At 39.1% G+C, this 15,382-nt stretch overlaps 1 protein-coding gene across 18 annotated transcripts in view; it reads right to left on the bottom strand.

The window, feature by feature from the left end:
* The window catches only part of MCTP1 (multiple C2 and transmembrane domain containing 1), a 422,741-nt gene that overhangs the window by 405,800 nt on the left and 1,559 nt on the right, over positions 1 to 15,382 (bottom strand). The gene's annotated exons all lie outside the window — the stretch shown is intronic.

The following is a 15,382-nucleotide window of genomic DNA, read 5'->3' on the forward strand; positions in this document are numbered from 1 at the left end:
AAACAGGCAGTTGGACATCCCTCTCACAATCCAGAATTGCTGGCTCCCAAGTGCTCACCTGCCTGCCTTCCTGATTGCCCCTAACCACTTCTGCCTGCCAGCCTGATCGCCCCCTAACCACTCCCCTGCCAGCCTGATTGATGTTTAACTGCTCCCCTCCCAATCAGATTGCCCATAACTGCCCTCCCCTGCTAGCCTGATTGCCCACAACTGCCCTCCCTTGCAGACCTGGTCCCTCCCCTGCTGGCCATCTTGTGGTGGCCATCTTGTGTCCACATGGGGGCAGCCATCTTATGTGTTGGAGTGACAGTCAATTTGCATGTTACTCTTTTATTAGGTAGGATTCCAGCTGCCCAGGCAATTCTCTAAGTGCCTTCTGAGGTGGTTTCCTCTGCCCAGAACTATCTGCCACATCCCTTAATTCCCCCCAACTCTGGCCAACTCCTATTCCTTCTTTTATTTCATCCTAAATGTCACTTCTTTAGGAATGCCTTCCCTGTCCCTCCCCTTCCTTCAAGATTAGGTTGGGATCTCTTACAGTTCACTTCTCCAGTTCTTTGTATGCCTCTGAATCACTTATCACACTTTTAATGGCTAGCAATGCACTGATGTGGCCTCACTAATTGGTGGAGTAGTGGGCACTTTAAGAATTATGGCCTTGGCAGAAATCAGACACCTCTTACCCAAGCTCTGCCACTTACTAACTATGGACAGAACCAGGACTACAGACAAGTTATTTTCCAGATATAAAATGTCACAAATAATAACACCTCTCTGTCAAAATTGCTGTGAGGTTTTAAGTGAGATAATGTATATAATCTTTAATGTTTATTTAAGATACTAAATAAAGAATGCCTAGCAGACAGACCTGTTTTGTTTCTTTCCCCTAATACCATTCCTTTGGTGGAACAAAAAAGCATTAATGACCAAAATGCTTTATATCTGTCCAACAAACAGTCTTCCTAATCACCCCACAGTTATGTTAAGAGATAAGATTACAGAATACAGAAAATGCATAATTACAGGGGTCCTATAACTTATAACACGACTCTAATACCAAATCAAGAACAGAAATACTGATCTAAGTAGGACTGGGATGTGAAAGTTGTTAGCCATATCTTTATCTAGCAATCAAAGAGAACTTATAGGGCTTACCAGCAGCAAGAAGTAAGTGATAGAGCCAAGAGTAAGCCTGACGCTAAAATCTTCTAACTGTCCCACTAAATCTGCTTTTATTTGATGTACTTGTTGTGAGATAACTTTCCAAAATAAGAAGGATGGGAAGGAAATGGTGGAGGCAAAGGAGAACTGTAACATAACTACTGAGATGGGGAGGCAGATGAAGCTATAAAACTTCATCCCAAACTTCCACTTGGAGTTCTGTTTCCCTAAGCTGGGCTTCTCAGGCACAACCTACTTCAGCCAGCCTTCTTTTGTATTGCGTAAGGACCGGACAACCTGTATTCAAATTATACTGATGTGTGACTTGGGGCATGTCACTTAATCTCCTGGGGTTCAGGTTATTCATGTAGAAAATGCAACAGAAAGAGTTATATAGTCAATTAAGTTAAGACATAGAAAACACTTAGCATAGTACCAATACATAATAGATGTGCTGTAGGTTTAGCTAGGATTAATACTAGCTATAAAGTGTCATTTTAAAATGGCCACACCTGCTAGTTAGCCTCAGGTCAGAAGTAAGATAGAACAGTTGAGCAAACAAAACCTACCCTGTTTCCCCGAAAATAAGACAGTGTCTTATATTAATTTTTGCTCCCAAAGATGCGCTAGATCTTATTTTCAGGGGATGTCTTATTTTTCCATGAAGAAGACATTTATTGTTAAATGAAAAGAAAGGAAATGTATTACCTATATTCAGTATGGTAGTATGGTAGTTGTCAACACAAACCAGACAAACTGTGAATCCTACAGTATCAAGAATTTACTCATTTATTCGATGACAATCATGTCATCATCTCCTGGAACATCATCATAACAATCCAATTCCTGAATTTCCTGGTGAATTTCTTGTGACTCCATTTCCTTCAGAATCAGTGGACCAAATCTCTCATTTTAGCAATAGCATTCTGAGACAGAGCCTAGGGGGAGGCCTATTTTCAGGGGATGCCTTATATTTCACTCAGAAGGAAACCTGTAAGTAGGTCTTATTTTTGGAGGATGTCTTATTTTCGGGGAAACACGGTAGTACAGAGTGGGCTGGGGAGGACCACAATGATTTGTCCTACCTCCTGTAATGCAACTTCAGAAGATGGAATGTGCATTGTGATTTAACAAAACTTCATTCAAAAACAAAAAAAAATAATAGCCAAACGCTACCACAATTGATACCACTATTAAGAAGTTCATGGATACTTATGCAAATTAGTTCACACAACCAATTTCTAGCACCAAATACAAATTTTGTGTAGCTGCTTAAAACTCACATTAGTTCTATACTCCTAAAAAAAAATATTTCAAATATGAAATGGGCACTTGTACACCATTCAGGATGCAATTCAGATACAATCAAGAGGATGAATAAAGTAATAAAATTGTGTTAAGACATTTTATTAAAAAAAAAAAAAAAAAAAAAAAGAACCACTAAGAATCATTAGCGCTCAGCCAGCATGGCTCAGTGGTTGATCATCGACCTGTGAACCAGGAGGCCACTTTTTTATTCCCAGTCAGGGCACATGTGGGCTCAATTTTCAGTGTAGGTCATGCAGGGGTGAGCTAATCAATGATTCTCTCTCATCATTGATGTTTCAGTCTCTCTTTCCCTCTCTCTTCCTCCCTGAAATCAATAAAATTATAATTTAAAAAAAAGAATTGTTAGCAATATTAACAGAAATAGCACATTCTCTAAGCAGCCAGCACAAAGGCTCTGCTATCCAGACCCCGTGGTTCCGGATTCAGATACTTTCCCACCTCTTTTTCAGGTGACTCCAAAAAGGGAGCTTCCTGGGATTATGACAATAAGTCTTTATTATCCTAAAGGCATCACTTTTTCTCTAATTAAAACCTGAATTATTAATATATCAATAAAGAAGCTTAACAAAATGCCTCATTATTTTTTTACTTGTAAGGATCATTTTGTGATGGTAAAGCCAGGCCAGGCTTGAAAATACTAATGATAGACATTAGTTATTATGACATCTAGGTTTCAACAGACTAAGGGGATAATTCAATGGCCTCTCTTCCGTGGTGGCTGTAAGATAGATATTTAAAGAAGAATCATTATTCTACTGAAGAACAGGCATTCTTTACACTTTAGTTTAGATTCAAAGCAAGATTACTCATTCCCTTGATAGAACACACCCATAGCAAAACACAAAAGCTGTCTTCTACTTGTGTGTGTTTTCTCTTTGGCTGAGCTGGTTACTGTACAGCCAATCAAACTAGATAAGCTTAAACCATTTGTAAATATTATGTTATCACTGACATATAATATTATCGGATTAAGTTTAGATGTGGAGAAATACTGGAGTTAGTCTGGCTATCTTTGACTCCAGTGGAAAGTATGATGAGTGTGAAAAAAATAGGTACATGGATAAGCCATTCCTGGTAAAGTCCTAATTGTTTTTTTGTGTGTTTATGTGTGTGTGTGTGTGTGTGTGTGTGTGTACAGCATATGCCAAAGCAACACAAAACATCATAAAGCTTATTATCTTAACTTCATTGTGAAAAACTATGTTATAAAAAGCCTCAAATAAAAAAATTTCCTGATTTTTTTTCTTCTTTTCCCCTTCTCCCCCTCTCCCCCCCAGGAAAGAAAGAGAGGTGAAATAACTGAATGGCAAGTAGCAGGAGTGCAGAGAATAAAGAACTAACCAAATAACACACCACCTGGAGGATCCTGGGAGAGAGGTAAGTAGACTAACCACAGTTGATCGTCCATGAGACAGCAATCCTTTTGTGGAAAGTTCCATATAGTTCTACCTCATATCCTGGCATATACCTGATGAGGAAAATAAGACAATTTGGGGGGAGAGACTAGCAACCTGACTTTGTACCTTGTTAATAAGTATCCCTAATGCACATTCGTATTAGCCTACAGCCTAGTCAATGCCCCTTCCTTAAGTATCTTGCAAGACCTATTTACCTGAATACTCACATTTTACAGAGGCCATAAACCATGAATATTACACATTCAGAGCTGGTGCCAGGCCAGGCCTTTAAGTGTGGTCTCACATCCCCCATCCCAACACATAGGGCTTTTTTCAAAGCCTGAGAAAGTTCTGGAAGTCCGATCCACATATGGGGGACAAAGAAACCAAAGGGTATAAAGAGAAAGCTTCCTCCATATTGGCTTGCTCAGGATTTAGAAACATGCTTCCCTGAGTCATGCTACTAGTACATCTGGAAATAAATGGTATTTCCTGTGTCTCTGGGTACTCCTGTGTATTTTTTGGTCACCTGGTAAATTCTGTAACATATCCGGGAAGAAAAATGTTGAAGCCAGAGAAAGTGAAATGTCAGGTAGAGAGGAATAGGTATAAGAAAGAACACGTCACAAGGTTCTATCTTCCCTAAAAAGAGGCAGATAGTATGGGGTCTGAAAATGGCCAAATGAAGATCTCCCTGCCTGTCTGTTCCCCTGAGTCTCACTCAGCTGATTCCCTCAGAGCAGGCTAGTAAGCCACAAAAGCAGCAGCCTGAGTCTAGAGTCAATGGATGCTGCCTGAGAGGCCAAAAGGGCAGAGAAGGGCAGAGGAGTGATGACCAAAAGGATTAAATCAGCCTGGCCAGTTGCTCAGTGGTTAGACCCTCAGCTTGAGGCTCGAAGGTTGATTCCCAGTCAAGAACATGTACCTCAGTTGCAAGAGGCAACAAATGATGTATCTCCCTCACATCAATGTCTATCTACCTTTCTCTCTCCCTTTCCTCACTCCCTTGTATTCCCTCTTAAAAAAAAAAAAAATCAGTGGGGAAAAAAATACTAATATCCTCAGGTGAGGATTTGTTGAAAATGGTTAACTCAATGGTTTTGTTTTGTTTTTACAGGAAACTGTTGAGTTGAATTGGCATATATGCGAGACCAGAGAGAGCCAGGTGAGATCACAGTCTAAGATGGACCCATCCCTGACCCTCACCTCCAGCTTCCTTATAAAAATAGAGGGAGGGGTGCAAAGAGAGGAGAGGGGAAGGTTGCAGCCGTGTCTGCTGTGGCAACGGGTTTGGCAACAGCTCTGTAACAACATGAAACTTGTCCGCAAAACCTATTCCAATCTCAAAAGATATTTTGGGAAACACTCAAACATCTAATTCAGTGTGTTGAAAATATTATTCAACCCTAAAAATGCTGAATTTTTCTTTGATCAAAAGCTATTATACATTTCAATACAAGAATAGGAGTCAAATGGGGCTTACAAAGATAGACTATGGTTTCCATTTTGAGAGAATATCTATTTGCAATCTTTAAAAACTCATCATTTGCATGCACAGACCAGCCTTCCATCTGAGAGAACCATTTGAAGTGCATTGCCTTAAGAATAAAAATTTCCAACAGTGTCCATAGATTCTAGACCCTTTAATTATAAAGATTTCTTCAAATATGTAGCCACTCTGATTCAGGCTCCATAGGAGTCTACGTTACAAGGATATGTAGGAGGTTTTCTTGTTTTGCCTGATATTTTTTAACTGACAAACATACATTTTACCCTTTCTTTTACTCCACTCTTTGCATTCAATGCTTAATACTGCAGAGAAAGAGAAAATTATTCAGAAAAAAAAATCCAAAATAACTATAAAGAATATGAGCTTTTGCAGTAAATAAGTGACAATCTACCACTCAACAAGGGGCACTCTCAAGCACTCTGCATGAATGCAAACTCAGAAGTCTACCCTCCCCTCTTGCCTTCTAAGAAAAAGACTTTTCCAGGAAAGCATTTCTGAATCAAAAAAGAAAACATGCTTTGATTCATTCCTTCCCTTTTCCCTTTCTCTGAAGCTTCAGCCTCATGCTGGTCTTTCAAATATTTCCGTCTTCCAAGCTCTCACTGGGACTGCCGTGGCCTCTTCTCAGCTCCCAACTTGACCCCTCTAAGGCTCACTTGATCCCGTCTCCTCTGCTCAAATGCTTCCAGGTTTCCCTACTACCGCCGCCCTCAGTTTGGCACATTTGCCCCTATAATCCCTATTACCCCCCTTCCCACACACTAGGCCTCATTCCAATACTGACTCTCCATTTCCTATATACACAAGGCACTTACTCATCTCTGTGCTTATGGCCATATTCTTTCCCCTGTGCCCCTATGTCCAAATCCTGACCATACTTTGAAATAAGGCAGAGGCCATCAGGTGGAAACACCCTTCAATTGCTGCCACCAAACCTGCTTCTTACCTGCATCCACCTTCTGGCTGGGTCTATCACTTTCCCACACATCTCCTTAGGGACCTCATCCCATGGATTGGCCCCACCTTCCCCTTTAACCTCAACTTCTCTACATACTTCTCATCAGCCTACTCAGGTGCTTTCCATTAAAAAAACTAAAAACCTTCCCCTGATCCCATCCCAACACTGTTCTCACTCTCCTACCACCACTTTCTTTAATCCTCTGGATAGGACCAAACTGCTTGGCCCTCTCCCTGTCCCCACCTCCTCTTTCCACACACCCCCTCAACCCATTGCATTGGATTCCATCACACCACTCCCGGTTTTGTTATTTTGTAAAATGTATTGAGACCTATTTATGTCCCAAATAACTTTCCTAGTAGTGGGAGGGAAGGAGAAATCAGACATTGGCTCTTGGAGTCCGAAGGTCAAACTGATAGCTAGAGCCAGTCCAGAGATACATTTTATTTAACTTGTGCTGTTTTTTTTTCAAAGTACAGATTATTTGTCAAAGACAGATAAGCATGGAACAAACTGATGAATTTCAGAGGAAAGACAGGGGTGGGGTGGGTGGGAGAAGAGTGTAATATGCATTTATGCATTGCCCATGGGCACAGACAATAAAGTGGGGGGGGGGGGCAGGTGCAAAGGAGGGTTTAATGGGACATGAAGAGGACATCTGTAATACTTTCAACAATAAAGGTAAATTTAAAAATAAAATTCAAAATTCTGGAGACTTCACACAAAATTCCAGATTTTGGGCTTCTATCAAAGAAGGCAGAAACTCTGGCAACACTGCTTTTTCCACCGTAAGACAGTCATCTGGGGCTGAGAAACAGCTGCCCCTCAGGGCTCCTGGTCCTCCACAGGCCCCACCAAACTGTCTCTGCTTTGGCCGCTGTTATCAATGGAGTTTGAACTCTGACTTCAGATCAGTGCTGTTCAATAAATATATACATGTGAGCTACATACATAATTTTAAGTTTTCTAGTAGCCACATTTGAAAAAATAAAAGGAACAGATGAAGTTAACTTTAATAATATTTTACTTAATTCAGTATATCCAAAATAATATTTCAACTGCAAGCAATATAATTAGAAATTTTACTTTCTTTGTGCAAAGGCTTTGAAATCCAGTGTGTTTTTTATACTTATGTCACAATTCCCACTGCACAAATCCAGAAGCCAAAAATAGCTTTGCAGGCAGAGAGACAGAAAGAAAAATATTAAGAAAAAAATAGAAGAAAGAAGGCAGGACTAAATAAAAAGGTGGAGAGGTTAAACAATAGGCATAGTGAGTGCTTTCAAAATAGGAGAGAAGGGAGTAGGGACATGGAGGACTGAACGGAGCTCAGTGAGAAGATCAGCTCTAACTCCGTGTCCCATCGGGAGGAAACACCCCTTTACAGGCACATGCAGTTGACTGGCAATGCAGTGTTCTGGGGCGAGGCTTTAGTGTTCTATAAATAGTCTCAGCATCAGGCAGAGGATCTGCCTTGCTACAAAAAGCAACTGGCCAAGTCTCTGAACCCCAGTTCACATCCTTAGCACTCAAGAGGCAGCAGAATGGGCCAGGCTAGGGAGGGCAAGACTCCTGATCAAGACTGGGATTTTTATCAGTTGCAAGAAAATGAGTTTGAGATAAAATGGCAATGCAGCAGGAAAATATCTTGAGCTAAGATTCAAGAGCAGAGTTTAAGACTCGAAGATCATAAAGTAAGGATAGTCAGCAGGTGTCTGGAATCCAGATGTGGGAGTGCAATGTCAGAGGCCAGACAAGGAGACTGAGGTGCAAAATCGGATTCCGGGAGTCAGAGACCAGCACCAAGAGATGCAGCCCTGAGCCAGAGACCTCAGAAATAGAAACCACTCCCCCATCGTCCATGTGAGCACAAGATGGCAGCCACTTAGTAGCTCAGGTCTCCCTTCACACCTGCAGACATAAACCAGATCAAAGTGCAAGCTGAGAACAGCCACGCTACCAGCTGGGAGGAGAGAGGAATATCAGCCACATCAGTCAGGCTTAAAAAGACTCGGAATCAAGAAGGCATGAACATCATTACACAGCTGTAAAGGATTTTGAAACTTTTCTAGAGAACTTATCTCTGAACAGCTCTAGCACATCCACTCATTGCATCATTCATTCAGCAACCACTTATTGAATGGTTCTCCCTTGAACCGTTTTTTTGTTTTTTGTTTTTTGTTTTTACAATGTCAATTGTACTAGGATTTGCCAAATTCTACTCTAGCAGTGCTGGTGCAGGCAGCTCAGGCTGAAGCAGAATAGGTGAGATGGCTAATGCTGAGGGGGCCTCTATGAATAAAATGGTGGGATTAGGAGGAGGCATTGATCCTAAAATGCCCAGAGGTCCATTTGTCTATCATGTGTTGCAATTTTCCAGATTGGCCAGGATCCAAGAGAGTGGGAATTAGGCTGGTATAAAATACCAGAAAAGAGACTTCGCAGGAAAATTGTTCTCTTAAGAAGGCAGTAAGCAGGACTTTCAAAAAAAAATAGATTTTTTTTTTTTTTTTTTTTGCATTGCTTACATTCAGCTAATGTTAAATACAAATATTTGGAGACATCAGGGAAATCATGGCCTGATATTTTGCTGGGAAAAAAAATTCTAATTAGAAATTGGTTATAGCTGAAACCGGTTTGGCTCAGTGGATAGAGCATCAGCCTGTGGACTGAGGGGTCCCACGTTCAATTCCGGTTAAAGGCATGTACCTTGGTTGTGGGCACATCTCCAGTGGGGGGTATTCAGGAGGCAGCTGATCGATAATTCTCTCTTGTCAATGTTTCTGACTCTCTATCCCTCTCTCTTCCTCTCTGTAAAAAAATCAATAAAATATATTAATTAAAAAGAAAGAAAGAAATTGATTACAGCCTTGGACAATGTGGCTCAGTTAGTTGAGCGTCATTATGTGCATCGTGATGTCACCAGTTCAGTTCCTGGTCTGGGCACATGCCTAGGTTTTGGGCCCTATCCCTGTAGGGGCATGCACGAGGCAACCCATCCTTGTTTCTATCTCATTGATGTTTCTCTCTCTCCTTTTCTCTCTCTCTCTCTCTAAATCAATAAAGACATATTAAAAAGGAAAGAAACTGGTTACACTGGAAGGAAAAATCTCTGCATAAAACCTTGAATTGTTGAAGGATAATCATCACTTTTTACACCTGATTTGTAAAGAGCAATGTAAGTTAAAAGGAAAGGTTGATAGTGACAAGGAAATCAAAATGGCACATAAAGTTGATCGTGCCGGAAATAAAATATATGGTATTTTTAATGGTGCTGACAAAGTTCACAAATATAGTAAAGATTATTTGGCAAGTGAAAAAAATTACTTGAGGAAAGATGCCTCACAAGAACTTTATAGAAAGATAAACTTGTCATAAATAAGTATATTTTATACTATAATTTTATGAAAACAAAGAAGCTTATCTAAAACAAGTTCTAGGACATTATTTCATTCACATTAAATAAAACCCCCAAAAGTCAATATTCAAACAATGATCCCCATTTATCAAGAAAGGGTTTTACTGGTATTTAGGATGCTTGGCTTATTGAGACAGGGAATTATGTATTTTTAGTATGTTTCCCAGCAAACAAAGAAGTCAAAACAAAAGAGTTTCAGATTTCAAAAGATCAATGTCTCCCTTTCTAAAACAGATGTGTGCGGTGATACTGTAAATAGCTATGAATTGACAACAAAAATGTATGACCCTAATTTCTGAATCTGCAGATTTTGTCAATGCTTACAATGTTAGCCAGGCATGATTTTTACTCTTCTTCAAAGTAGAGCTGGCAAATATTTTGATAATCATCATGAGCAAAAAAATTACACTACATGTTTCCTGAGGTAAAAAAGATAGATTATTAACTAACCTTTAATTTGTGAAATCATCCCTTATGTTCAAACAATGGGGCAAAAGAAAAACAAAGAGGAATGTCTGTTCTATTTCCTTCATAAATCTATTGATCCTATTTCATCCCTCAAAGTATTTATTAATTTTTCCATGATAATGTGCACATACTTACCAAAAGTAATGTAATATATATATATGTGTGTGTGTGTGTGTGTGTGTGTGTGTGTATACAATATATATATATATATATATATATATATATATATATATATATATATATATTTTTTTTTTTTTTTTTTTTTTTTTTTACTGTGTTAAGAAGTTATGATATCACCAGTACTGCCTTGGTTAAGTTTGAGCTATTTTTGCCATCACAGCAAGTAAAATACCTGAAATTAAGTAAAAAAGACCAGCAAAGATCTCTGGTTTTTTGGGGTTTTTTTTTTAAATCCACTTATTTGTAATGGTGGCAGTGGCAAAACTTTAATATACTGTTCAATAATAATAACACTGCTGATGTTTATTAAGATAGGTTTCAAGCCCATTTCATACAATAATTATGTTTTAACACCTCTCTTTATGTAATATTTATAGTTCTACTCAAATCTGCCAGATACATGGGATAGTAACTAAAGGTTACAGGAAAAAAACTTCACTCTAACCTCTTACTCACTCTTTTCACTCCCTTTTTCTGGAAGGACCTGAAGATGCCAGTATTTTTCAAGAATGCTACAACACACCAAACATCACTGCATACGCTGCTCCAAAATGTCCTAAGGTCTCATCTCCCCCCGACCCCGACCCCCACATACACATTTTGAAAAAGCTACTAATGTTATTTGAGGCAGCTTTTTGTAATTGTAGATTTTTAAATGGTTTTAATCATTTCTGTTAGGAATTCTTTTTTAATATGGGCCTTCCCAAGATTAAGTTATGTTCTTTGAAGTAATATTAAAGATACCTGAAAATAAATAGTAAAAAAGTATCCCAAATCACCTTTTTAAATAATTTTTGAAAGCACAGGCTTTCTATAAAAGGTCAGCTAATGAATAAAGCAAGATCCATTTCACATGGAGACTTAATGTAAGAAGATATCTTTCCACTTTTTGTCAGGGCATAGAGATGTGTTTCAGGAATTTCATCCCAGTGAATGAATATTCCTCTCACTATGTTTTGAAACATTTCTATAACATCTTGAATAAAACATTTTTACTCCTTTATGAAGACAATTTTAACAAAATAAATGTAAAGGGGAAAACAATAAAAGTTTAACATTCATGATCACTATAGGTTTTTTGTTAAAATACTAAAAAATGCAATATATTCATTCCTCACTCTTTATCTTAAAATACTGATTCCCTGATTCTAGCAGAATATAATTTTAGTAACTCATCAAGACAGAATACATAAAATTGGCATATTTTTTATATGCACACAAATTGAGAAAGCATCTTTCCCATCTGTGCTGCAGAAAATGAAATGCATCTGGTGTGACAATATGGCCCTGCACGTGAACTAGAATCAGTGGGACGAAAGGGTTTTTTTTTTTTCCACAAGGCAGATTATTTTAAATAATGCATGTTATATAATATGCAATACATTGTCAAATGTGTTATAGTGCATTGCAAAGGTATATTTGGCTAAAGAAAACATAATGGCATGAGGGTTGGCAGGGGCATGGGAGGTAGCTTGTTCTGATTTAATCACTGTTCAGCATTGACTTTCAAATCTCTTGCCCCAGCAACCCAATCTGATTTTTGGCTTCTCCTCAACATCTCTACCCAGTGTCAGAGTATGTGCACATATGCTGTTGGGGCTTCATGCTGGGCTAAGGGATGGAGTGGTGGGGGATGTTTGAGAACACGGTTGATGCCAGGATCAAGCAGAGAACAAGAGAAAAATTGAGCAATTTGTCTTGTTTTTTGCAACAAATATTCTTTCTCCCTTGAAAGAAAGTTCTTTTTATCTAGGCAACCTGAAGATGGATTTTGTACTTTCATTGTCTTGTCTTTCATGTGTTCCCATCTGTTCTTGGGAACTGTGAATAAAACTGAAATCTACATGTGCTACACCCTCTATCCCATGCCCAAGTATTTTTGCAGATGATGTGCTAAGAGCGCCAGGGAAGATCTCTGAGGTATGTAGGGAGCTTTGGAAGGGTGCCACAGAGCTAAGCCTACTCCTGGGCACCTTGGTGAGCCCTCATCCTGTTCCAGGTCCCAACCCTATTCCTTCCTCTTCCCCATTCAGAGAGGTGAGAAGCTCACTGAGTTGGGCAGAGGAGTAGTTAGAGTACTCAGGAATCCTCTCTTCTGCATCAGTGAGCACAGGCTGCTCAAACCTGGATTTGTGACTCATGACAGAGAAAACTGTCCAGTTCTCAGAGAACAAGGCTCCATTAGCAGATGTTGGAAATCACCAACAGTGCCTCTTCCAGAGACTATAACTGGCAAGGGACAAGCCCCTCAGGGCTTACTGTCCTGCCTATACCCACCTTTCCCCCATTCTTTGAAAGATACTTTAGCTTTTGTATTTCTTCTGTGTCTTCACTAAAATGCTAGTTCTTTATAATTAAGAGCTTTTTTAGAACTACAGATGGTATGATTAATGTCATTTGTGAATATGACATAATAGATATGCAATGAGTGAATCACAGAGAACAAAGAACAAGTTAATATAGCTAATTCATCATAGAATTGATTCTAGGGATGAAGAAAAAAAAATCCAGAACATACATAAACTTGCAAGAATTGTTAACTGTTAATCACTAGGACTGAATTCATCTCAGAAACATAAGTTCTAAAACTTGACAAAGGTAACTGTAGTCATGGGGGAAAATTCTGGAGAATGACTTGACTACAAAACCTCTGTCATGTATCAACCATGTAACTCTAGAATTTCTTCAAGCATTGGTTTCCTAATCCATCAAAATGGAAACAAGAACTTTGATCATGTAGGACTGCTACAGGGATTAAATCAAGTACTAGTATGGCTATAAAGTGCCCAGTATGGTGAAGGCACACACAATAATGTTTAGTGACTTCTCCAAAATAGTTTTAGGTCTTTTGAATATGAAATTCATATTTATACAGCAGCATTTTTTAAATAAATATTGATGGTGTCTGAAAACTTTCTGGTAAAAAATAAACATAAATACCAATTCAGAATTCTCTGCTTTCGCTTTGAAAATATCTTACTTCAGCCGGGACAGGTTTGGCTCAGTGGATAGAGCATTGGCCTGGGGACTGAAAGGTACCAGGTTCGATTCCGGTCAAGGGCATGTACCTTGGTTGCGGGCGCATCCCCAGTAGGGGGTGTGCAAGAGGCAGCTGATCGATGATTCTCTCTCATCGATGTTTCTAACTCTCTATCCTTCTCTCTTCCTCTCTGTGAAAAATCAATAAAATATATTTTTAAAAAAAGAAAAGAAAATATCTTACTTCAATGAGCTGCAAAGTAATTTAGTAAGTTAACATTTGCAATAATATATCTACCATCTGATCTAATCCAGTTATTATTTGCTGTCTTATTATTCTTGACTGCAAAAGTTCATCAAAACAAATGTAAACAGTACCCCCTCTAAAATTCTTATAATTTGGCTATGTACACACTAAACACACACACACACACACACACACACACACACACACACTCTTTTTAAATACATACCATGTTTCCCAGAAAATAAGACATCCTCTGAAAATAAGGCCTACTTACAGGTTTCCTTCTGAGTGAAATATAAGGCATCTCCCAAAAATAAGTCCCCCCCCCCCCCCCAGGCTAAACATGAGAGATTTGGTCCACTGATTCTGAAAGAAATGGAGTCACAAGAAATTCACCAGGAAATTCAGGAATTGGATTGTTATGATGATGTTCCAGAAGATGATGACATGATTGTCACTGAATAAATGAGTAAATTCTTGATACTGTAGGATTCACAGTTTGTCTGGTTTGTGTTAATAACTACCGTACTACCGTACCGTATACAGGTAGTAAATGTCCTTTATTTTCATTTAACAATAAATGTGTACCGTATTGTTCTTCATGGAAAAATAAGACATCCCCTGAAAATAAGACCTAGCGCATCTTTGGGAGCAAAAATTAATATAAGACACTGTCTTATTTTGGGGGAAACAAGGTAGTATTCACCTTTACTGAATTTAAAACATCCTTTTAAAATAAAATTTTCACCTTACTTTTGGGACCAGAAACAGAATTCTTTTAAATTCCTTTTCAAGATGAAGGGAAAGGTAGGTTTATTTAGGCTTTTTGTCAATAATATCCCTACCTACTCTTCTGAGAATAACTAAAAACATTTTCTAGAACATCAGGAGTTTCCTCGAACATCAGTAACATCTGGTTGCTGCACTCGCCTGTGTTTATGAAACAATCAAACACTCATATTCTGCTCTATTTTCTGAAACCATACTAATAAGCTATGAACAATTTCAACTGAAAGCACATCTACTCCCATATCTTATCCTTCTAAACATAGCCTTATGTTTTCTGTAAAGTTTTAATGTACATAGCATTAATCTACCATGTCTATTCGGAGACAAAATATTGAGTTCAAATAAAGTGAGATATATTGAAAGAAAGTTCTTTAGGTCCCTGGCAGAATGGAACTTCAAAATATTTGATAACACTAACACGATTTGATAAACTTTTACAAAAGGAGAGCCTCCCTCTGCAAGACGAAGCGAGTGCACACAGCGCCCAGTGGAGCACCACAGGGGCCCTGCATACACGTGTACTCAATTCCTGTCCCACTAAACCTGCGTGACCAGAGTCAACATGATGCAGGAAGCAGCGCACTCAACAACGCAGCCGCTTCAGGCGACTCTTAAATCTGAGCCAAGGCCGGAGGACCATATTCCACTAACTCGGATGAGACGCGCAGGCTGCTCACTTGTTGGGCAGCAACCCACTGGTCGCGGGAAGTTTTGGCAAGGGCGGTCGGGGAAATCAGCAAACCTCTAGGCTTTCCCCACGCCATTACCTCCACGTGCACCATTAAGTCACCTGTTCGTATTTCTATTCCTTCCAGCAAACCCTTTGTGCCCAAGGCTGGCTCATACATGATTGTCATCCTTTTACGTTTGGGGGTTTGTTTTGTCTTTTGACAACGTGAGACACAGTGGAGAGTCCTTCCAGAAGACCTCCAAAAAGTACCCTGGA

The sequence above is a fragment of the Pipistrellus kuhlii genome, unplaced genomic scaffold (genome assembly GCF_014108245.1).
Source record: "Pipistrellus kuhlii isolate mPipKuh1 unplaced genomic scaffold, mPipKuh1.p scaffold_m20_p_4, whole genome shotgun sequence".
Classification (NCBI taxonomy): Eukaryota; Metazoa; Chordata; class Mammalia; order Chiroptera; family Vespertilionidae; genus Pipistrellus; species Pipistrellus kuhlii.